Source organism: Taudactylus pleione, unplaced genomic scaffold (assembly GCF_031769625.1).
Source record: "Taudactylus pleione unplaced genomic scaffold, aTauple2 ptg000278l, whole genome shotgun sequence".
Taxonomy (NCBI): Eukaryota; Metazoa; Chordata; class Amphibia; order Anura; family Myobatrachidae; genus Taudactylus; species Taudactylus pleione.
In genome coordinates this window covers 4092152-4117207 of record NW_028284680.1, presented here as the reverse complement: position 1 = coordinate 4117207, position 25056 = coordinate 4092152, and the positions used below count along the sequence as shown (strand labels likewise).

The following is a 25056-nucleotide window of genomic DNA, read 5'->3' as shown; positions in this document are numbered from 1 at the left end:
TTCTTCATTCCTGTGGATGATGGTGTTTTCCAGTGCATGGTCTGTTATTTTGTCTTGTGCTGGTTACACATTAGCTGATGTGGACCCAACACGATATAATAGGCGGCAGGTCATGGGATCGGCAAGTGTGTATACACTTGCCAATGCCGGGAGCAACAGCGGGGGCCATGCTGCTGTTTTCGGCAGCATGGCCCCTGCTGACAATATCGCCTGTTGCATCTGCGTGCAGGCCCAACAGGCGAAGACAGCGCGCATCATCATCAGCGACATAGTGGGTACACACTGCCCGATGTGGATGATATGTTGATCCGCAGGATCGGACAACATATGGTCTAGTCATTGTGTGCCCGGCTTTAGGATGGTACTGGAAAATCCATGTTTCATCACAGGTAATAATTTTATCTAAAAGAATGCGAATCAGCTTGAATTTGAATTTGTTCCATAATGTCTGTAGAAATTCGATATTCTATCTGCTCGGCAGTGAAAAGTCTGGGAACCATCTTAGCACAAACTTTTGTCTTGTTAAGATGCAAAACTTGCCCAACAGTTTCTATGTTGATGTTTTTTACCATTTCCGCTATCATTTGGATCCGGAGTTGATCTACATTTGATCAATGTACTAAATTGTTTCCATATTTTCATTTGTTTTTGACGTGCATGGCCTTCCTGGACCTTAATCATCTTCGACAGCCTCACAATCGTCACTGGACCTTTTGTGCCACTCTAACGCACGTGACACAAAATCTGCCCCGTAAGCCTCGGTTGCATACAGAAAGATTCGGTGGGCGTTTGGTTCAATTTAACGAAACATTTTAAGTTGCCACGTTGCTCTACTTTTGAACTCCACATTTTTACTATGTCCGGGAAAACACAACTTCTGTGTGACGGCAAACTGTCTGTGCGAGAGGGCTGAAACCTGCAAAACCGTTTTGGGATAGTCCAAGGTCCAGGGTTCTCCTCTCCTTTTTAACTTATATATTTTATTTTTTACAAGTACAGTCTCATTATATAATTACTCGTACACACTTAAACTGGGTACACACCTAAAAGATCTATCTGCAGATGAAGGTTGGTCATACACACTAAACAACCATCATCTGCCATCTGGCCCCGGGTCCCGCTGGCCAGGTATCGCTTTGCGCCCCGCTGACCGCCCATACACACAGCACGATGAGCAGATATATCTGCCATCTACTGCGCTGCACAGTCAATGCGACCTCTGTGAACGACGTTTGTCTGTACACAGTGGCCGATTCACCCACGATATATCGGCCGTTCAATTGAACGGCCGATATATCGGCCAGTGTTTGCCCAGCATTAAACATGTCTCCCACCTCCTCCTATGTATAACTTTATATTGTGACCTGAGTGATACCAGTGGGGACATTGCAGTTTCTACCTGACCACCTCTGTACTCCCTCTCCACCAATCAGCATTAGGGTCCACCTGGGATCTTGCTTTGAAAGAGCCAATCAGTAGCTGAATGGAGAAAAGGAGTCGCTGGGAAGATTAGGGAGCATATAAACGGGTAATTAGTGATGTAAGCAGTGCAATCCATGGCGCAGGGTACTTGACCTGCAGTAATATGAAGCTATACATAGGAGCAGGCAGACATTCATTTCTCAATGCAAAGCTATGGTTCACCATCATGGGATACATTCAGCAAGTGGTTCCAAGTCAGCTGTTTCATTTTAATTTTCACTTTAAAATATACAGTATATGCACTAGATTATGATATATAAGATATACCATGTAATGCTGTCTTCATTATTGAAGATAAATCTCAGTTACTATAATGTCTTACTGGTGGTCCGGTGTCTGGATTACAGTGTTTTGCTTCTCTTCCCCTTAGTTGACATCACATCGTGCTATGCTAAGCAACATTCAATCTTTATCACAGAATATTGTATAGCTGCCATGTCTGAGCATTTATTACCTGTTATGGTATCTACCTCCCAACACACCACATATTGGCTAAGTCATGTGTTTTATTGGTGGATAATAACACCACCGTTCTTGACCATTTATGTACCACACATATAGGACCTCATTCAGAGGCGGTCATTAGTTGCAAGTGGTCGCACTGAATCAGGGCGGCCTCTTGCATCCTGAACGACCTCCTTTTGGTCGATCGCGAAGCTGTAGGTCATCACCCACAGCTTAACGACTGACCAGGTTGATGGTTGCGAAGGTGATCACCATCGCGACCATCAGGGCTTACGACCAGACCCTAAGGTTGGGTCTGGGCACTCGTAAGCCCCAGGGAGCTTTCTGCTCTGATGGAGCAGGAAGCTCCACACTGACATCACTGATGATGTCAGTGCGGTCGCCCACAAAACAGTAGGCATTCGTTAAGGAACGCCTCCGTTTTGGAAACCACCCCCCCGGCCCGCCTACCAAACGGGGCAAGCTGTCGATCAACATCGACAGCCGCCCCTTTGGTAGCGAGCTCCGGAGCGATAGAGTTTCTCTGTCGCTCCGTGGCTTGCGCACGCGCAGTGCGGCTGCTGCGCGTGCGCAGGACTAACCATCGAGTCGGTGACGAGCGCATCGGCGCTTGCGACCGACTCTGAATAAGATCCATAGTGTCTATTGCTTGTGACCTTGACATTTTTCTTTCAGGAATTCACTAGCGTTAGTAGATTGTGAGCTGTTGGGCTGCTTTTAGCTACTGCTCCCAATGATTTCTGTTATAATGTGCTTCCATATTGAAGAATTTCTGGATCTGTTCTCACTTTCTAAGTCTCTGTGACACTTGTGTCCATTCTGTGCTCTCTGTACAGAAGGGCCGGCTGGTTTTGGATGTTTGGGAATGATATGATTTATGGTCCATAGTGAGCACCAGCTCTGCTATTCTGTTCCCCTAAAAGTGAGTGTTTGGGAAAAGGAATAAATGTGGGTTCCAGTATGTGTGTAATGGAATATTTTCTAGCCTGATAGGACTTTTAAAGGGTAGATTGGCAGGCGACAGTATCATATTTACATTGAATAGCAAATATTTTAAAAATGATTTTCTAAATAGCCCAAACAACCTACATAGCTTGCGTACAACATATTACACATCGCAATAAGGCAGTCTGTGATGGAGAATAAAAAAAAGTTTAAAATGAGTTTAACACACCCCACATATTATTACACTCACCTCTGTCCCGAGAAATGGATTATGTACCAAGATTATAATACGCCCCGTTCTGCCCCCAATGTTTTTGCTGGGAATTATTAGGATGGATTACCGTCACTAAAGCTGGGTACACACTAGAAGATATGTTGTCCGATACCACGGATCAGGGCGACGTATCGGGTACATCGTCTAGTGTGTACCCATCATATGCGTGCTCCTGCGGGTCGCTAGCGACATCGCCTGTTGACCCTTCTGCGGGGCCGGCGGAGTATGTGGGTAATGATGCCATACTGCAGAATACAGCATAACCCGCAACTCAACCCCCCCTTACCCCCGTTCAGTACTGTTCCCCCCTCCTATTGCCATTATTTATGAGGTATCTCCCACTATTACAGTCTAAAATTGTAATGCTGTCTTTTACATTCTAGAAGTTGCCAGGACCCTCTCTCGTGCACTAATGCACGCTGCCAGCCGGTGCAATGGGAAAAGGGAAACGCATGAATGGCGCATGAGAGATGTACTAAACACATCACTAAAGTAGTGTTCATTCTAGCAACCCGCACCAGCAGTTCCCTAGTTTGTATCTCAGCAGTTTGTTGCATTAGCTGAGTGTGCTAGAAACACCAGAGCAAGAGCGACACCCCAGGCAGGAAAGAGGAACTGCACGGGTTGGGACAGGTGCAACGTGCTAGAATGGACACTACTAAAGTGCGCAATAATTTTTTGCGTTTTTACCCCCTGTGGCAGCACATATATGTGTACGAGACCTACGCTGGATATTTATCAACGGATGAGGAGCTGTTTTGCATTTTTGCCACTGATACTGATACACTGATATTACTGGGTGACGTAATAACAAGGCCTATGTTATATTGAACTGCTAGAGAAGGATGGAGTGAAATCCACCCTGCCTATAAATGTTTTCTTCATTTCTTTGAGTAATGATTATTTAGGCTTAGTGGCTGAACAACGTCTATAGTTATACATTATTTCACTAGTAGTTACATTTTTTATTTATACACTGCATGTATGTATACAATATATACATTTATTTGTTTCTGCCCTTGTGGCATAGGGTCCTTCATATATGTTTCAGTGTTTCTGCTGGTGGATCAGATGTGAGGCTGATGACAGACATATGATATGAATTACATTACACTTAACCCCGTCTCCAGGACACGGCAGGTCAGAGCTATGTATATGAGGCACCTGCCAGGCCTCGCACACACATCGCAAAACACCATTTAACCCTTTATGTTAAGACACATTGGGAACAGTAATAGAGGTGCTGATACCATAGCAACCAGTAAGATTGTCTACTATGGTTGTTCCTGCTGTTATCCCTCATCATTGTGCTAAAATGCGCCGCCTCCTGTACTACTGCTCCGCCTCCTGTGCTACTGCTCCGCCTCCTGTGCTACTGCTCCGCCTCCTGTGCTACTGCTCCGCCTCCTGTACTACTGCTCCTCCTCCTGTACTATTGCTCCTCCTCCTGTTCTACTGCTCCTCCTCCTGTACTGCGCCGCCTCCTGTACTGCTCCTCCTCCTGTTCTACTGCTCCTCCTCCTGTACTGCGCCGCCTCCTGTGCTACTGCGCCGCCTCCTGTGCTACTGCGCTGCCTCCTGTGCTACTGCGCTGCCTCCTGTGCTACTGCGCCGCCTCCTGTGCTACTGCGCCGCCTCCTGTGCTACTGCTCCTCCTCCTGTGCTACTGCTCCTTCTCCTGTGCTACTGCCCCTCCTCCTGTGCTACTGCCCCTCCTCCTGTGCTACTGCCCCTCCTCCTGTGCTACTGCCCCTCCTCCTGTACTACTGCTCCGCCTCCTGTGCTACTGCTCCGCCTCCTGTGCTACTGCTCCGCCTCCTGTGCTACTGCTCCGCCTCCTGTGCTACTGCTCCTCCTCCTGTACTACTGCTCCTCCTCCTGTGCTACTGCTCCTCCTCCTGTGCTACTGCTCCTCCTCCTGTGCTACTGCTCCTCCTCCTGTGCTACTGCTCCTCCTCCTGTGCTGCGCCGCCTCCTCCTGTACTACTGCTCCTCCACCTGTACTACTGCTCCTCCTCCTGTACTGCGCCGCCTCCACCTGTACTACTGCTCCTCCACCTGTACTACTGCTCCTCCACCTGTACTACTGCTCCTCCACCTGTACTACTGCTCCTCCACCTGTACTACTGCTCCTCCACCTGTACTACTGCTCCTCCACCTGTACTACTGCTCCTCCTCCTGTACTACTGCTCCTCCTCCTGTACTACTGCTCCTCCTCCTGTACTGCGCCGCCTCCTGTACTACTGCTGCTCCTCCTGTGTTACTGGGCCTCCTTCTGTACTGCGCTGTCTCCTGTACTACTGCTCCTCCTCCTGTACTGTGCCGCCTCCTGTACTACTGCTCCTCCACCTGTACTACTGCTCCTCCTCCTGTACTGCGCCGCCTACTGTACTACTGCTCCTCCACCTGTACTACTGCGCCGCCTCCTGTACTACAGCTCCGCCTCCTGTACTACTGCTCCTCCTCCTGTACTGCGCTGTCTCCTGTACTACTGCTCCTCCTCCTGTACTACTGCTCCTCCTCCTGTACTACTGCTCCTTCTCCTGTACTACTGCTCCTCCTTCTCCTGTACTACTGCTCCTCCTTCTCCTGTACTACTGCTCCTCCTTCTCCTGTACTACTGCTCCTCCTTCTCCTGTACTACTGCTCCTCCTCCTCCTGTACTACTGCTCCTCCTCCTCCTGTACTACTGCTCCTCCTCCTCCTGTACTACTGCTCCTCCTCCTCCTGTACTACTGCTCCTCCTCCTCCTGTACTACTGCTCCTCCTCCTCCTGTACTACTGCTCCTCCTCCTCCTGTACTACTGCTCCTCCTCCTCCTGTACTACTGCTCCTCCTCCTGTGCTACTGCGCCGCCTCCTGTGCTACTGCGCCGCCTCCTGTGCTACTGCGCCGCCTCCTGTGCTACTGCACCGCCTCCTGTGCTACTGCACCGCCTCCTGTGCTACTGCTCCTCCTCCTGTACTACTGCTCCTCCTCCTGTACTACTGCTGCTCCTCCTGTGTTACTGGGCCTCCTTCTGTACTGCGCCGTCTCCTGTACTACTGCTCCTCCTCCTGTACTGTGCCGCCTCCTGTACTACTGCTCCTCCACCTGTACTACTGCTCCTCCTCCTGTACTGCGCCGCCTACTGTACTACTGCGCCTCCACCTGTACTACTGCTCCTCCTCCTGTACTGTGCCTCCTGAATAGATTACAATACCTGTGTATACACCCTGGGGCTAGTGTGAAGGAGAGAAGCCGGGTAGCGTGGTGTTATATTCACTGGACATTAGCAGTAGTTTTGGTGTATCTGCAGCTGCAACATATACTGTACACTGTATTCGCTCTCCCTGTCTATCTCTATATCCATTCTGTCCTTATAATGAACTGTCAGGAAGTTATTGCATGCGGCCGGCCTGGAATGGTGTCTTGCTGATCACACACACGTAGTTATGATTCACCGGCTAGTAATATTGTTACTGCTGACATTGCATTAGCTGAGGGAGTTTTGGAGGGGGATATGCTAATTCTGCTTTGTCTCTTCCCGCAGATGACAGGACTTTCCAGCCACGGAGCAATGTTCACAGAGTGGTCCTGAGCACTGTAAGTCAATGACACCTATATCACTTTATTATGGGGATGTGGTAAAACAGTGTCACAGTGAGGGTGTATTTGTAGGCAATCCTAGAGCAGGCTTATACTACCTGTGACTTGCCAGGACATACCTTACCCTAGCTGCCTTCATGCAGAAGGACACACTGGAAGCTTCATCTGGCCTATCTCCACTCTAGAGCGACAGAATGTGTTTGGTCTAGAAACAGGATAGCTGTATTTCAGGTGAAGACAAATGCAGGACAATTGTATAAAATCGCTGATATGTGAGTAAGCCCTAATACTGTGAATATTGTATTATTATTGTTCAGAAATTGTGCAAGTCCTTCTCCAGCGAAATCACACCCTTCATAATGTATGGAAATGCTTTTCTAACTGCCGCTCTCTTGGTAAGCTGGCGTTAGGCTGCTGTTTGCTATCGGCAGGCCAGGTAGATGTGACAGAACAGATACTAATCTCGCACTATATAAACCTCCCAGGTCTCCTAGTGCACTATAAGCTTATTGTGCAAGCGCAAAATTGCAGCTGTACAGGGCAAGGTCTTACATCAATGGTAGGCAGTAAGAGAACATATTACGCATTCATAAATTATTATATATGGAGCCACTGCCCAGAGAATCCAGCTAAATAAGACTGTACAGTTACCAGAAAAGAACAAGCACATTAACCCCCCCCCCACTAAAGACAACTTAAGTGTAGGGAATATTCTGCTTTAAATATAGTACAAGAAAAAGAAATGTACTAATACTACTGTACTTAAGATGGTTAATTATGCCAATGAGACTTTGAAGTATGTAATGAGAGGGTTCCAGTTAATAGATCTACATTAAAAAGGTCAACAAACAATAAACACTCAACTTGTAGGGTTGCTGTAGCCAGATAGGTTTTGCCTGTGGGTGGGCTAAACAAGTTAAGTCTAACGATGAAATTATGTGGTTCTGCGGTGGCCGTCAGCTTGTGGTAAGATCAGTAGCTGTTGCTGATTAGTAGATCAGCCTCGTTCGTAGTGTGGTTTATCTATGATTTGCCAACAGTGCATGGTATATGCCTCTGCCCTACAGAGATGTGTACTAGGGAGCAGGTTCCCTACTTACTAAGGTGATGTATCAGGCTATGAGCTAACCCAGACCTCATAGCTGAGGGCAAAGCATCAGAGAGGCCACATCGGCAAGAGCCCAGGGAGATTCTTCACTCATGATTAGGTTGTCATTGTCCTTCAGTTTGGCAAGGGGCCCAGACATCTCCCGTCATACAGTATGAGCAAGCCAAAGCTATGGTTGAATTTGGCAGGAGAATGCTGTAGCTTGGAGTCCAGTCCTTGCTAGCTTAGGCTGCCATGGATTTTACTATGACCTCAGCCCGCTGCGGCGACTGTTTGGCTGAAGAAAAAGTCATTTCACGTGGTGGGCATGTATAAAAGGGACATATCCCACACATGTAACTTTTATATGGCCCTGGCCTACAATGAGTATTGATTCCCACACATGCATTTAGGAGAGAGTCTTCTCTGTACATCCAACTAGCCAAAGTTAGCTTTTTAGTTCTTACACTGTTTGTCTGAACGCCTGGCTGTACAGCATGATGTGAACCTCTGAGTAATATTTACACCCACACGAATGTAGTGATACTTCCCTGTAACTTCGGTCTCCTTACTATGTGGGTGGCCGTTACAGAAAACAGACTGGGATCTACGTAATTCTTTTTTTTTTTTTTTATAAATTCTTTATTTTCACATTTTTTCTTATGGTTTTCAATAAACATATACAATAGCAGAACAGAGAAAAAGAAATACTAAACAAACTATGTAATTCAGTATAATAAACAAGATACACAAAAAGATACCAGTGCGACATCCAATTTGCATATATCCATAAAACTGCAAAAAAATTATACAATCAAAAACATATAAACATAATACAAGACATACAACAGGGATACACAAGGGAAAAAAGGAGGAGGGGGGCATAAGAAATAATTTAAAGCAGAACACAGATAACCAATATATAATAAAAATAAACCTAAAAGTATGGTCTGGTTGGAAAATGTATAATCAAAGCTACATATTATAGGCCATGAAAACTGTTACTTATACTTGGTCTCGGGGTATCAAATTCCTGCAGGAGGAAGAAGATTTAAAGTCCATCCAACCAAACAATAGTGTCACATACAGTAGTCCGAGTGCTTTTCGGGGGTCGAATAAAAAATTTCGTCCATTGACATAAAGAAATCCTATACGTTGGTACCAATCCCATGGTGAAGGAGGAACAGAAGAACTCCAACTAACTGGAATCACTACTCTGGCTGCATTATTCAGATGTTTGATTAAAGATTTATTATATTTAGATATGGGTATATCGGAGTTCGATAAGAGCCAAAAATCAGACCCAGCCGGGACAGGTGAACCCAGAATCTCTGATGCCAAGTCTATAATCATTCTCCAAAATGGGACAATCAGTAGGCAATCCCACCATATGTGGAATAACTAACCCCGATCCTGATGACATCGCCAGCAGAGCGGAGACACTCCTGGAGAAAATTTATGTCATGTAATCGGGCAACGATACCACCTTGACAATACTTTATATTGTGTTTCCACAACTTCCAGACTTGAAGAACAGGTGCTAGTAGTCTGATATACTTCTCCCAATGAATCTATATACCCCTAGAATGAAACTCCCGTACCCAAACAGCTTGGAATGCCAGACTATCAGGTCGATGGGATGTCAGAAGTATTTGATATATGCCAGAAATTACATCGACAGGAGCATTAGGATGAGAACACACTCTCAAAAGGAGTCATGTCTCTATTGAATTTAGCAAGACCTCTCAGAGAAGAAGCAAAGTGGCGGATCTGTAGGTAGAACCAATAATCGTGAGTGCCTAAATTTGATTCAGCCGACAGATCTCTAAAAGACTTAAACACACCACCTGAAATCAAGTGGCCCATTCTAGTAATACCTGCCTTTGGCCAGGAGGACATAGAACGTCCGGAAATCCCAGGGGTAAATAGGGGATTATGTACAATGGGTGCAAGTGGAGACAACACTGAGGAAACACCAGGTTTTGCGCGCAGGTCTACGTAATTCTATAATTCTTTATTCTCTGTAATGTAACCTTACATGAGTGTTGTGAGGACCTTCCTGGGGACTTTGTCTTTTCTGCACTTTATTCATTATTTATAGATTAAATGCACAGGATACTCATTCTGTGTTCTCCTTGGATTGTATTAATCCCCCCCGAACTGTTTCACACCCAAGTTGTAACTGCGACATTTAGTTCAACTTTTGGTCTCCTAATTTGTATAATAAATGCAGATCATAAACGCCAGATGAATGAGAATGTTTTTGATTGTCAAAGGGGGATGTAATAAAGCCCAGTTTAAAATGTGATTTTAATCATCCCGCATTATTTAGTAATCTGCACTCAGTTTAAAGCCGCATCTGGGGCGGGATGCACTAAATAGAAAATGCGGTAAAACCCCTGTTTACCGCATTTTCCAAATGCATCAATCAGCTGGCCACCGGGCTGCGATGCGGAGGGTAACACCAGCTTTTGCTGGCCTTACCCTATAGAAGGCTATGGGCTTCACCCGCATCGCACTGCTATGAGGGATCCGATCGGATCCATCCCAGCATGCCCCGCGGCCGCCGCGTCACTCTGCGCATGCGCAGATGGACTCCCGGGTCACAAACCCGGAAGTCCACGGCGCAGGGCAGATCGCAAAGGACAGCTCTTATCGGAAGAGCTGTCCTTTGTTCTGCTGATCGCATATGTTAGTGCATATGCGATCAGCAGGGAGGCGGTGTCCAGCGATAAGTATGACAAGATGTTAGTGCATCCCGCCCCAGGTGTGTGACGTTTTTAAAAGAGGCTGCACTGCTTAATGCAGTGGTTCACAAACCTTTTTGAATCGCGGTGCCCTAGAGCATCAGAATTGTTTTCATGGAACCCCTAGGCCAAAAGTTTCTGAAGACCCTACCTGTGGTACCACTGCAATTGCCACGGCACCCGGTTTGGGAACCACTGGCTTAATGCTTTTAGTGAACCCTTACTGAAAAAGATGCAAATTGGTGGTTTGCAGCCTAAACATTGTGTAAAAATTGGTTTTTTTTCTGATTTCAACGGATTTAATCCTCAGTGATGCGTCCATTGTTTATTATGCTGTATCTATAAGATGCTCCTTTTTGGAGGCAGATCTTTGTGAGTCCGACAACTCTGGTGTAAATTTACTTGATGATTATGATGACTGTAAACAACGTTGTAGGTATTAGGTTTTTATATAAGCAAATTTTTACATGTGGCCATATTTTCAGCAATCGCCTGTAAATCAGACTTTTTATACTTATATTGACCAGTCTCACCAATGTTTCGGCTTGATACATTGCACCGTTTGTAAAGATTCCATTTGCAATCGTGAATTGCGCTTGCCAGTTTCAAGAAATCCAACTTTTTTTTAAAATAAATTGTATAGTTCAAAAGCTGCGCAAAAGAATGTGCTTTAAATTGTGGGTTTGCAAAAACAAATTGAAAACATTGACCCCCTAACTTATTTTTTCTTATTCATTCTTTCTTTCGTTATGTAATTCTGGAGAAGAGAAATAAGTCAGTGGGCGGCAAGTGTCACATTTGTACTATCGGATTGGCGGTACTCGCTCATTGCTGCTTTTTAGTTAGGCTGGGTACACACCATACGACAGTGGTTTCTGAACTTTCTTCGATCACGGCGCCCTAGAGTATCAGCATTTTTTTTACGGCACCCCGAAGCCAAAATTTTTTTTATTGTGAATATCTACAAAAATGATTAAATTAAGTACATTTTGCTTATCTGTCATTGTTAGATTCAGTTATGTGGCGGAGGATAGGGCAGAGCTTCTGTTTGCGCACATATTTTATGATTGGCAGCCACCAGCCCTGGTTTTGTCTATCACATGGACCATAAATAATATGATTCGGGCCTGGACCACCAACCTGTGGCACCCCTGTAGGTCCCCCGAGGCTCCCCAGGTGCCACGGCACCCAGTTCGGGAACCACTGCCATACAATATATAATCTGATATATTGTTCCGATGCGGATCCAACCGATATTTTGTACATATTTTATAGTTTGTACGCCCAATCTGTCGCTCCCTGCAGGGAAAGGGTGTGAGTTGCTGTTGCCACAGAGTTAAAATGACCGCAACTGCATCTCGCCACCTTCACGGACCGCTCTCAGGGCCTGATTCACTACGGATTCTCTATTCTGCTTATACGCACGCAACGCAGTTGCTAATATCAGCGGTGATATGTAAATGTTTGCATTAGGATCGCAACCTGACATAATGACGCCCTCTTCCCCTTACTCACATCCGTATACTTGGCCAACATAGAGAAACATTCGGTAACATCGGACCACCAACGCACAGTTAAGGCAGGTCAGACTTAATTCAGGAATTTCTTCAGCGCACGCTATGAGGCCTCAGTCTGCGTCTGGTATCACAGTGGCTAATTTATGCACGCCCATGCAATGCTGTTTCAACTCACTGGCACGCCTGCGTTCGCCCGACCACCCTTGTCACCACCCACAAGTGCCACTTCCTGTCAATCACTCGCCCGCTTTAGTAAATATTGCCCCAAGAGTGTTTAACATGGCTACAGATGTATCCTCATAAACCTAGCCTTAATACGCCATGTGGCGCGAGTGAGCCGACAGGTCCCAAGCTCTCCCCAGCTTGCGCAGAGCGTCGTCTTTGCACACTGATTAATTCGATGTGCTACTGAGTCTGCATACGAAGCACAACGGAACTTGGCGTGCGGAAATGCCACAGCCGCTGCATTGTAGCAGCTTGTATACAGATTCAAACTCTGTTGCACACAGATATACAGATCGAATTAATCAGTGTGGTCTCCTGAAGTAGCTTTAGTGTTCACTCTAGGTCCGGTGCCAGGCCTAGAGAAAGTGCACTGCGGCACGCGAAAAGGGGGAGTGGCCATGAGAAAAGCTGTGTGTCGCAGGCTGGCACGCAGAGAAGGGCTGTTTGGCGCGACTGCAGTAATGGTGTATGAGGAAACATCTGTATATACTGCCCTGGCAGAAGCAGAAGGGCCACTTTTAATAAACAGTGATCTATGCCCTAAATGTGAGCTGACCTGTGGTAGTGCTACGTATGGAACCTGCCTATATGTCTTCTAGTATATGAGACACGCTACATTTTTACATTTTGTTTTATCTAATAGCTTAAAAGGTTTTGCAGCAACCATGAACAGGGTGTGTATAGTTCTAGATGTAATATGTAGTGCATGAGTTATGGTGGTTTTGCCAAGATTTTCCACTTAGCAATAATTTAAAAGCCAAATCCAGGTTGTATTTAGGGATCTTCTCTCTATGGGCGGTATGAACATTATTCGGGCGCTAATGGATCCCCCAGGGCTATTCAGTTAGCCCCGAAGTCTGGTCCAACACCAGCACTTATCAGGGTTTTTTTTTTTTTGGGACTTGATGTGTGTCCTGAAAAATAATCCCCAAAAGTGCAGTGATTTTGTCAGCGCAATGGCGAAAACACACAAATCCGTGAACAATTCACGGATCCTGTGTGTTTTTGGGCAATTAATCCTGTTTATTCTCCTGAAACCAATAGGATGGGTTGAAAACAAAAATTCGCGAAAAAGGGGATTGGCGAAAAATCCCCCTTTTTTTTTTTTTTTTGTTATATTTTCTTCTGAATAAATATCAGGGCTAATTGGATACCTCCCTTAAATTAATAGAGCCCTTAGGTCAAAACATAGTGTTACATTTGCCTCAGTCTTGTTTTATAGCCACATTCAGAACTGTCAGATGACTTTTGTCACCGCACTGTGGTCGGCGTAATGTTTAGACATTTGCGACACTGGGTTAAGATGTTACCATTAATATGTGTGTGTGTGTTTCATTTATCTGTTCCTATAACACCATTAGTGACCCACTCGCTCTGTGCATTTGGCCTGGTGTGCAATCAGCCTCCCCCCTTACCCCATTTGGAGGTGCATACGTTAGATTAGCCATAGATAAAGAGCCTTTAGGGCCGACCTTGTACTCACAGGAAGGTGTTCCTATACCCCATCCTCACCTGAGCTTGTTTGTAGGTAAGCAGTGGTTTGTGCGAAGGGTAACAAGTATCTAGTCGCACAAGAATAACTCCTAAAAAAGAGAATAAAGACCCTCACATTTATATATTCCAAAAATCAATATCATCAAATGAGGGGTGCTACCAAGGACATCTACAATATAGTTACCAAAAAAGAAGAGGAAAGGGATGAAATGTCCCTATTGGTGCACATAATTAGATTTTAAAATATAACTTTTATTATTGAATATTAAGAAGAACAGCGAAAATTGGTTAAAAAATATAGAAGTGAATGTGAAAATAAAGAAATGTGATTAAAAAAGCGGCGCATTAATACCCTATAAATCTACGTCACAATGTGATAATTACAGTAAGTTATGACATCCAACATGTATCACATACAATTTGAGTGTCTGATTATACAAGTATGTATATGATAGTCTCAAATAAGGCTATCAAGGATTCTATTCAATATTAATAAACTTATATTAAATCACAAGGAGTCACCCATGTGTTGTTATGTTGTCAGTTCTCAAATGATGTTTCAATAACTAGGACAAAACTAATAATATGTCCCCTAAGTGTATTCAAAATATTTCTATCATTTAGTACACATACAACGATAATCAATTGAAAGGTGATTCTCATAAATCACTAATATGGTTATAGTGATACATGTATTGGGTCACTTTACTAAAATGCAGTCTATCATCCTTATATATTTGATGTGATGCCCAAGAGCAAACTACATGCAGCAGTGAGGAATTCTGTGCTAGAACCTAGATAACTGTCCATTGGCAAAAAAAACCAAAAAACTTTGATTGCACAGCTCACCAATATCGTTGCCCGGTAAAATCTCTAGTTTCCTGACAAATCCCTTTATCTAGTCAATCACAATGCTGCGATGATAATCCTCTCACAATACGGCAGTCTGGGGGCATTGCCTGGTGCACGGTGCGGCGACTGACGCCACATGGACATAGAAGACTCTAACAAATGTTTATGAGCTAATAACTAAAATCATGACAAGAAAACTAAAATGCTTGCTCTGGATTTCCCCTTCGCACAAACAAGAAGAGGAAAGGGATGAAATGTCCCTATTGGTGCACATAATTAGATTTTAAAATATAACTTTTATTATTGAATATTAAGAAGAACAGCGAAAATTGGTTAAAAAATATACATACTTGTATAATCAGACACTCAAATTGTATGTGATACATGTTGGATGTCATAACTTACTGTAATTATCACATTGTGACGTAGATTTATGGGGTATTAATGTGCCGCTTTTTTAATCACATTTCTTTATTTTCACATTCACTTCTATATTTTTTAACCAATTTTCGCTGTTCTTCTTAATATTCAATAATAAAAGTTATATTTTAAAATCTAATTATGTGCACCAATAGGGACATTTCATCCCTTTCCTCTTCTTGTTTGTGCGAAGGGGAAATCCAGAGCAAGCATTTTAGTTTTCTTGTCATGATTTTAGTTATTAGCTCATAAACATTTGTTAGAGTCTTCTATGTCCATGTGGCGTCAGTCGCCGCACCGTGCACCAGGCAATGCCCCCAGACTGCCGTATTGTGAGAGGATTATCATCGCAGCATTGTGATTGACTAGATAAAGGGATTTGTCAGGAAACTAGAGATTTTACCGGGCAACGATATTGGTGAGCTGTGCAATCAAAGTTTTTGGGGTTTTTTGCCAATGGACAGTTATCTAGGTTCTAGCACAGAATTCCTCACTGCTGCATGTAGTTTGCTCTGCTGATGTTCCCCCTGCGCTACATACAAGTGAGTTTGAATCCAGGTGGGGCCTCACGCCACCGTGGTGCTCTGCTAACCCTAGTATTAAGGTGGGCGTCCACAAGAGGATATGCTCCATGAGCGATATCTTCTGGTGTTTCCCCGGCAGTGATGGGCTCAATGTCGTTAACGTTAACGACATTGAGCACTGACACTGAACGATATTGTTCACGATATCGATCAGTGACGTTCCCGTCCCTTATCCCCGTACTTGCAGAACCTGGCGTCAACGAAGAGCGGGAGCGTGCATCGCTGGTCGTTGACGGCATATCCACTGGATGATATTGCGGACGATTGACGATATAGTTATTCGAATCGTCCAATTTATCGTCTAGTAGATACGCAGCGTTAGGGACGATGCTGCAGTGAGGGCAGATCTGGGTTCAGGCTGACTAGCAGGTGCCACAGGCTGTGCTTTCAGGTGGTTAATGTATTCTAAACCAATGGACTCTGAGGACCTGATTCACTACCGATCACAACAGCGATTACGCACGCAGTTCAACAACGATAGTATGCTAAATCCATTGTGATCGCTATGCCGTCGCAGCACTACATAAGGACGCCCACTTTACCTTACACACATTCGTAATACTTAGCAAGACTGTGAAACCATCGGTAACATCGAGTACCATCGCAGCCTCACGCCATGCATTGGTGTTCAAACGCACTGGCACGCCTGCGTTTTCCCAATCACCTCCCACAAACGGTACTTCCTGGCAATCAGTCAGCGATGGGTCTGCAGTACCGACCGCAGTGACCGGTTCGCGCACTGCGATGCATGCGCAGTAATCGCAGTTGCGATGCGATCGGGAGTGAATCGGGCCGGATTATTTTAGCAAATAAGTCTCCTTTATGTTGTGATAAATTGTTTTTAAGGCCATGAGAAAGTGCACATTGCATTTATTCAATTTCCCCAAAGACAAAGTGCACATGGGGTCATTTTATAACATACAAACTCCTAATTCTTTTAACTGAACCCCAGAATTTCCACCCCCATCCGCTCCCCGGTCACCTGTGGACAGGCACAGCTTTCATGTAATGGTCCTCTCAATTACTCCTGCCCCCAGCATTGACTGAGTGCTTGTGTTTACACAGCTGTATACAAGTGCAACAGCAATAATGAAATATCGATACACTAGCAGAGAAGAAGTACTTCAGGGGATCAATTCATTTCAGTGTGGAAGAATGAAATGGTATTTTATTGTATGGGGTTTATGCCATTTTAAATGACCTATTAAGAATCTGGTCAGCCGGAAATCTTGATTCTTTGAACTCTTGTTTCTCAGGCGGTCCTCTCTCCTGGTTCTTGCAGACTGAATGGGGGATTTCAGTGGTGTGAAAATCATGCGTTTTTTTTTTTAATGGGTTTTATTAAGGAATTTTATCAGTGGTGAGGAGTAGTCTTGGCTCTCCAGTTTATTAATGGTTCTGTGAGTTTCAGATTTCTTTGGAAAAGCACATTTTAATTTCTCTCGAGACACAGAGATTTAATATCAAGCAGCAGACGGCCAGAGCCGTGTTTTATGGAGGTGTGGGGTCCAGAGCTCGGCTTGGTACCGAGGCTGGATAATGATTTGGTGAGGTACCGTTTTTCCCATTTGCTAGTCCAGGAACTGACTTTCTGTGAATTTCTTTGTATATTGTTATTTGCATTTCTGTTAGTCAGGCGGGATAGTCAGGCTGGCCATAAAGTCAAGGTGGTTTCACATTCATTATGGCGCACACTTTGCAACCCATTAAAAAAGAAAGAAAAAACAAAACACGTTAGCAGACGATTGCTTCACACATAACATTGACAGACCTTTGTCTTGGGTTTAGGATACAGAAGCTTCAAAGGACTTCAGACCAGATCAGAATAAGTTGGCCCTCTTTATCCAATCCTATCACCCCTCCTATGCAATCCCCAATTCTGGTCTTCTCTCCCTTTATGTATCCAACTATAGCCCCTCTAGAATGTAAACTCTGTGAGACGATCCCTCCCTCTTACTGTGGTTCTATGGTAGGTAATCTGCACATTATAATTGTGGTATACATGTGTATCTGTACAGTTGTGAACTTGTCTGTAGCTGACCCATGTACAATGCAAGTTTGCTGTATATTCCGTCTGTTAAATACAGTGCTTCGGAACCCTTGTTATTTATTATCTAAGGCACGTATTCAATTCGCGACGAAAAGTCGGAATCCGCTAAAAAGTATCGCCAGGCGGAAACTTATTTCCGTATTCAATCGCAAATTCTTTTCGCATACGCGAAAATGCAATGCGGTGTAATAGGCAAAAAAGATTTGCCTGTGAATAGGTGTCGAAAAAAAGTGCAAAATCGCTATTTTGGGGTGCAGAGGTGGGAAAAGCACTCTGCAACCTTGGGACAGCCCCCCAAAGTATAACTGTGTAAAAAAATAAAAAATAGGGGAACACCCCAAAAAATGACTTTGAAAAAGGGGGCGAAAAAGTTCACAAAGTGGGGGTACAAACTTAAAAAGTCGCAAAATAAATCTTTGGGGGGTCTGCAAGTAGGGGTTTTTTTTTGGATTGCAGGTGCTTGCTGCAGCTGAGTTTTTCACGTTTTTTAAACTTTACTTTAGCAACTTTAAGCCATGCTTGCACCATTTTCAAGAACCCCAAATTTGACAAAACTACTTATTTTAACCAAAAACAACTGCTTAATGCTATTCTTCACCACTAGAGCAAATACGCTAATTAGAAGAAATTTGTACACTTTAAGTACCCCAAATAGCTTTATTAGGGCAATTCGGGGGCATGTACATTGATTCCCAATGTTAGTGCATCTTTTAGGGGGTGTCAGGCTGATTTCCCCAATTCTGACAGCACTTTTCGCCCTGTTTGCGTTCGGCGGGTTGCGTTTTCACGTGTTTTGGATTTGAATACGGAGTATAGCGGGGCGCGCACGATAAGTTTTTGCAGCTAAAATACGCAATATAGGTGAAAAGTCCGGGATGCGAAAAAGTATCGCTGTTGTGAAACGAATTGATTACGTGCCTAAGAGCGCCTGAGAAATATTTATTCAATAGAATTAGAGATGATCACGCTGATTCCTCTCCCTGGTTACAAGACACTGAAGGGGGCTCTTGTACACCCTTATTTTTTGGAGGTAGATATGACCACGCTGTAACTAAGGGGCCTGGTTTCAATCCTTGAAAGTTTTAAACGCTCGGTCCTGAACAGAGAAGAATAACAGCCAAATAGCCTTAATCCCAGTGTACCAGCACATGAAGTAAGTGACTTGGTTTAATCATACCCCCTGTCCAGATTAGTATTGTCTTTTGGATAATTTTTATTTGCTTAACGAGATTTCACTAATTAAATCTTTTTTTTTTCGGATAGTGTATTTTTTTGCTGCAGGGAAGTGAGGATTTCTGAGCCCCACGGGCGAAGTGTTTCTACTCCAGGATGGCAAAACATGGCTCTTTGTGTTTTTAGCACAGGCTTTAAAATTAATTAGTTTTCTTTTCTTTTTTGCAGCAGTGAAAAGGTACCTTGTTTTCCGAGACCACTTTTAATAACCTCTCTTGTTTTACAAGGCACTTTAATTCCAGACTGCCTACCACTCTCATTCCCCCTGTGGCTTGTCCACCAAGCATTCGCTTGCCGAGTCCTCGTACTTACAAACAGATGTAATGGACAGTTGTGGTCCTGCTACCTGCAATTTTATTTTTATTCCTTATTTTAGCATTTTCTAAGTGCCAGTAATCAGACCGGTGCTGGGTTACCTGCACGTCCTGCATTTTATACATTTGATTGGAGCTTGTACATATTAACTCATCTGCTGTCTCCTTCTATACATGCACCACATGGAGGGTTAGCTTTAGAGGGGGGGAAAGAGTACTTACCTGCTTTGGCGGGATCTTCTCCCTTCGGGTTGCCGGTGTCGGGATATGAACCGCCGGGACTTCATACCCATTCCGTGGGCACATGCCCCTGAAGCTCCTACTGTATTTGTGCAGAGGAATATATTAAAGACATTTCAATGTTATGTTATGTTTGCGGGTGTTCTATGCATAGCGGTCATTTCTCTTCAGTAGAACAGTGTTACATTCACAGTAGCCTTAGTATTTGCTAGGTGTCCTCTGCAATGACATTGGCATTGGCATTGGCGATTGATAGGGTACTTCTTTTTTATTTTTTTTAACAGGGGCTTCTGAATAGCTGTCGCAGCTGGTCAGTTATAACCTCTAGCAGAGCGTATCTGATGCTTACCTAAAGCTGTGTACACACTGGAGCGATGCATGGCCGATTTGCCGTTTCGTAACAACAAATCGCCTTCATCGCTCAGTGTGTGCCGGCTATTCCGCGGTCACTAGGATTGATGTGCTGCACACCAAACCTAGCGATATCACTAGCGACCTGTAGTAAGTTAATGAAGGACGGAACAGCGATCCAAATTCGAATGCTCATCCCTCCAATGTGTACTCTTTAGGTTTCAGCTGTTTGCTTTATATAATGAGTATTGTATGCAGACCTCTCCCTTTCCCAAAGCATCTACGTTTGACTAATGTCCCTAGCTTTCAAATCTCCTGCAATTAACTTCAAAGCAGGTAACTGCGAGGACCTGGTGCTGGTGGCCAGTAGCAGTAAAGAGATTAGGAATAGGCACTGACAAGAGCCAGGCTGTGCGGTGGTGGGGTTTAGGGCTAGTTTAAAGTAGAGAATTGTGAGCCAGGTCAACGCTGCACAGTGAAAAAAACAAAATAGTTTATTAAGCAGTTGTCCTAGTTTTTTATTTTTTTTATTGATCAGATGGTAATTGCAGGCGAGGAATGGTTCTAAAATTCATAAATACATTGAGGCTGAAAATAAATAAAGGTCTTTCTTATACAGATGTGTCCTCACTCCTCTTTGCTGCAGTTGCGCCAATTAATCCCTCTCGGCACGCCTGGTCTTGATATGTGACACTGGTATATTTGTGTGCGATTAAGTCTATCAATCAACATACGAAGTGCTGCGATGCAACAGCCACAACTTTTTTCGACGCTAAGTTTTGTTTAGAGTCTAGACGCACACAGATATACAAGTACATATTAAATTAATCAGCACAGTCTCCTAGTGCGTCCTAGTCGCATCAAATTGCCGCTTAGGTCCGGATTCAGTTAGAGGCGAAAAGTGCCATTTGGAGATAAGTTTCCGCGGATTCGGACTTTCCGCCTGTTTTCAAAGTATCTCCATATTCAATTCCAGGATAATTTCGCCTAAGCGGAAACTCAATGCATTGTAATAGGCGGAAAAGTATCTCCTATGAATAGTAGGTTAAAAAAAAGTCCAAAATCATATTTTGGGGTGCAGACTTGGGGAAACGACTTAGAACCCTTGGGACAGCCCCCCAAAAGGACAAATCAACAAAAAATGAAAAAAAAAATTGCCTCAGAACACCCCAAAAAAGTACTTTTTTGTTTTGGGGGCGATAAAGTAAAAAGTGTGGGGATAAGCATAAAAACTAGCGAAATAGACTTCTTGGGGGGTCTGCAAGGATGGGTCAGGTGTTTTTGGGATTGCAGGTGCATGCCGCAGGTGCATTTTTTAAGTTTTTTTTTTTAAAAGTTCACTTTAGAAACATTAAAAGATGCTTTCACCCATTTTTAAGTACCTCAAATTTGACTGGACTACTTATTTTCACCAATAAATACTGCTTTATGCCATTCTTTGCCACTTTTACAAAGACGCTAATAAGAAGTAATTTAAACTACTGAAGTACCCCAAATACTTTTATTAGGGCTGTTAGGACACATCTACATTGGTTCCCTATGTTAGTGCATCATTTTTTGGGGTACATACTGATTTCCCCAATTCTAACAGTACTTTCCGCCTGTTCCGGATTCGCCACTTTCCGTTTTCGCCTGTTTAGAAATTGAATAGGGAGAAAAGCGTGGACGCGCGCGTAAAGTTTCCGCCACTGAAACAGGCGAAGGAGGCGGAAAGTCAGACAGGCAAAACTTTTCAGACTTTGCGTCTCTAATTGAATACAGGCCCCAGACGTAGTTTTGGAAAAAAAAGACGCTCAGTGCTCGCAGAGTTGCGCAGTACCTGACGGCTAACTCATGCCAGGGATATCACACTGTATGGCATACTGTAAGCTCACAATGGTATCTCCTGCTTGCATGGATTGCAATAATTGTTCCTTGTTGTAGCTCCTGCCCAAATGGAGCTCTGCGATCCTTAGTGGTAGCTCCTGCAAATGGGGTTTGCCATAACCATTATCATTGGTCCTGCCCTCATTCAGGGGCCCATTTATCACTTCAACGCGATCTGGACATATTAGGTCCCACGATCGCATTGCAGTATGCGATCCTATCGGCCAAATATATTAAATAGCAGACGGTCCCTCCATTTCTGACAGCAGCCGAAACCCCCATAGGTTTGTATGGGGGATGCGATGCTGTCAGATTTACCAAGCTCTGGAATGCAAAGAATCAAAGAGTTTGTCCCCCTCAGCTAATGCCGTCTTCAGATGGTGTGCCGCTATAGCCTATGAGCTACACTCTGTAAAATATACCAGAAGAGGTAAATGTGGACTGCTGTAACACTTCCTTGTAGCCCTGCCCCCATGGACAGCTGTAACTTTTCTGTGTGGCTTCTGTCTGTGGGCTGCGGTAACCGCGCCTTATAGCTCCTGTCTCTGTGGACCGCTGCAACACTTCCTTGTAGCTGCTTCCCGTATGGACTGTGGTAACCGCGCCTTATAGTTCCTGTCTCTGTGGACCGCTGTAACACTTCCTTGTAGCTGCTTCCCGTATGGACTGTGGTAACCATCCCTTAATGCTCCTGTCTATGTGGACTGCTGTAACACTTCCTTGTAGCTGCTGCCCCATTGGACTGTGGTAACCGTCCTTTATAGCTCCTGTCTTTGTGGACTGCTGTAACACTTCCTTGTAGCTGCTTCCCCATTGGACTGTGGTAACCGTCCTTTATAGCTCCTGTCTATGTGGACTGCTGTAACACTTCCTTGTAGCTGCTGCCCCATTGGACTGTGGTAACCGTCCTTTATAGCTCCTGTCTATGTGGCCTGCTGTAACACTTCCTTGTAGCTGCTTCCCGCATGGACTGTGGTAACCTGTCCTTATAGCTCCTGTCTTTGTGGACTGCTGTAACACTTCCTTGTAGCTGCTGCCTGCATGGACTGTGGTAACCGTCCTTTATAGCTCCTGTCTATGTGGACTGCTGTAACACTTCCTTGTAGTTGCTGCCCCATTGGACTGTGGTAACCGTCCTTTATAGCTCCTGTCTTTGTGGACTGCTGTAACACTTCCTTGTAGCTGCTGCCTGCATGGACTGTGGTAACCGTCCTTTATAGCTCCTGTCTATGTGGACTGCTGTAACACTTCCTTGTAGTTGCTGCCCCATTGGACTGTGGTAACCGTCCTTTATAGCTCCTGTCTTTGTGGACTGCTGTAACACTTCCTTGTAGCTGCTGCCCGCATGGACTGTGGTAACCGTCCTTTATAGCTCCTGTCTTTGTGGACTGCTGTAACACTTCCTTGTAGCTGCTGCCCGCATGGACTGTGGTAACCGTCCTTTATAGCTTCTGTCTATGTGGACTGCTGTAACATTTCCTTGTAGCTGCTGCCCCATTGGACTGTGGTAACCGTCCTTTATAGCTCCTGTCTTTGTGGACTGCTGTAACACTTCCTTGTAGCTGCTGCCTGCATGGACTTTGGTAACCGTCCTTTATAGCTTCTGTCTATGTGGACTGCTGTAACACTTCCTTGTAGCTGCTGCCTGCATGGACTGTGGTAACCGTCCTTTATAGCTCCTGTCTTTGTGGACTGCTGTAACACTTCCTTGTAGCTGCTGCTTGCATGGACTGTGGTAACCTGTCCTTATAGCTCCTGTTTATGTGGACATACCTCACATATTCAACCACTAACTAAATATTTGTGGGGAATTTTAAAAAACAAAAACTTGTTCTACTTTTATATGATTGAAATTAAATATATTATCGTGAATTTGCCTTATACAGTAACATTTCAGTGATTTGTTTGGCAGCTAAGAGATTAAATGGCAAATCTACCCTGATATATCAAGACCGGGTATAATGCACAGATGATTCGTATTTTCTGAAGCCAGGTTACCACCACATGGCTTGAAGTATTTACAGAATGCCCAGAATTAATTTTATAGCTGGCACTAACAGAATCTTCATTCATGATCAGAGAGGGATATTTTCTCTTTGTCTTCCTTTGATTTTCAGACCTTTAGCTTCATATCACATTTCCCAACCCACCTTTCATCCCCCCATTCCTCCATCTAGCGTCCCGTCTATAGTAAGAACAGGATTCTGGGCATTCAGCCAGGCGTTTTAATCAGTTGTCCTCGCTCAAAGTGTAGGATTTCAGGCCACCTGTTGAGATGGTTTCAGCCTTGATTTTCAGATGCATCTCATGGAGACGGCACACTGTTCTGTTTCCCAAAGTGTTTTCTGTTAAATATAAAATCCAGTTTTTAAGGTTCCTTCAAGCCAACTTGCCAGTCTTCCATTTATTTTTAAAGCTTGCAGTTCACATTTTAGCAGAGCATGGAAGAGGTCCGGACTCTCTGCCAAAGTCCTGTTCCTGTGGTGCACAAAAGTGAGTCGCCCGGTTGGAGCCCTAGTTCGGTCAGCTGCTGAGACTACTTGATTGTGTGTTGTCCTTTTGCACCCCAAGAGGTCACTTTTTGATGACGTGATCTCTGCAGAGGTCTCAGCATTTTAGCCCAGTCATAAGATATCTAGTTACACTATGAATTCTGTACTCTTATTTAAGAGTTGTTTTTTTTTTTTTTTTTATAAATGTAGTGTTTGCAAATTTGCCATTATGACTAATAACTTAGGGCCTGATTCAGAGCCACTCGTAAGTGGCAGCTCGTTCGCTCCGAGCGATGTTTGCCCAACTGCGCATGCGTACGGATCGTTATACGCATGCGCGAACCAGTCAGTGCGGCCGAAATTCATGTGCTCGCAAAATAGCGAATGCCTGCTAATTTGAGTGACAGGATGAGGCGTATGTGGGTGGTAACAGGGGAAGGTGCTTGAAAACGGGGAGTGGAGATCCGATCGCAGGCGTGCTTAAAGATCAAAACGGGCGTTTTATGGGTGTGCATATTTAAAACAGCAGCGTCATTGACCACGTCACTGGGTTATTTTATAGCCAGAACTGCTCGCAAAATTGTGGTAGCAAAAACCAACCACAAGAATAGCGAGCAGCTCATACCCTGTTCGATGTACTCGATTAATCTAATAAATAGCGGACATGACGTAGGATGCGAGCGGACAGGGGGCGTAGTTTCCCAAAAAACGACCGCAAGTTTTGTTCGCTCGTTCAGACCTAGAGGCGTGAACAGACCGCAAACAACGAACGGTTCATTTGAATAGCCACCCCTATTTTCTGGACGAGCGAGCGCAAATAGCGACCGGCT

General features: G+C 44.4%; 1 protein-coding gene across 10 annotated transcripts in view; it reads left to right on the top strand.

The window, feature by feature from the left end:
• The window catches only part of PKNOX2 (PBX/knotted 1 homeobox 2), a 500974-nt gene that overhangs the window by 121126 nt on the left and 354792 nt on the right, over positions 1 to 25056 (top strand). For all 10 annotated transcript variants that reach the window (XM_088481784.1, XM_088481789.1, XM_088481785.1 and 7 more), the window contains exon 2: positions 6699 to 6751. The gene's annotated coding sequence lies outside the window, so the exon portion shown is untranslated. The remainder of the gene's footprint in view (positions 1 to 6698; positions 6752 to 25056) is intronic.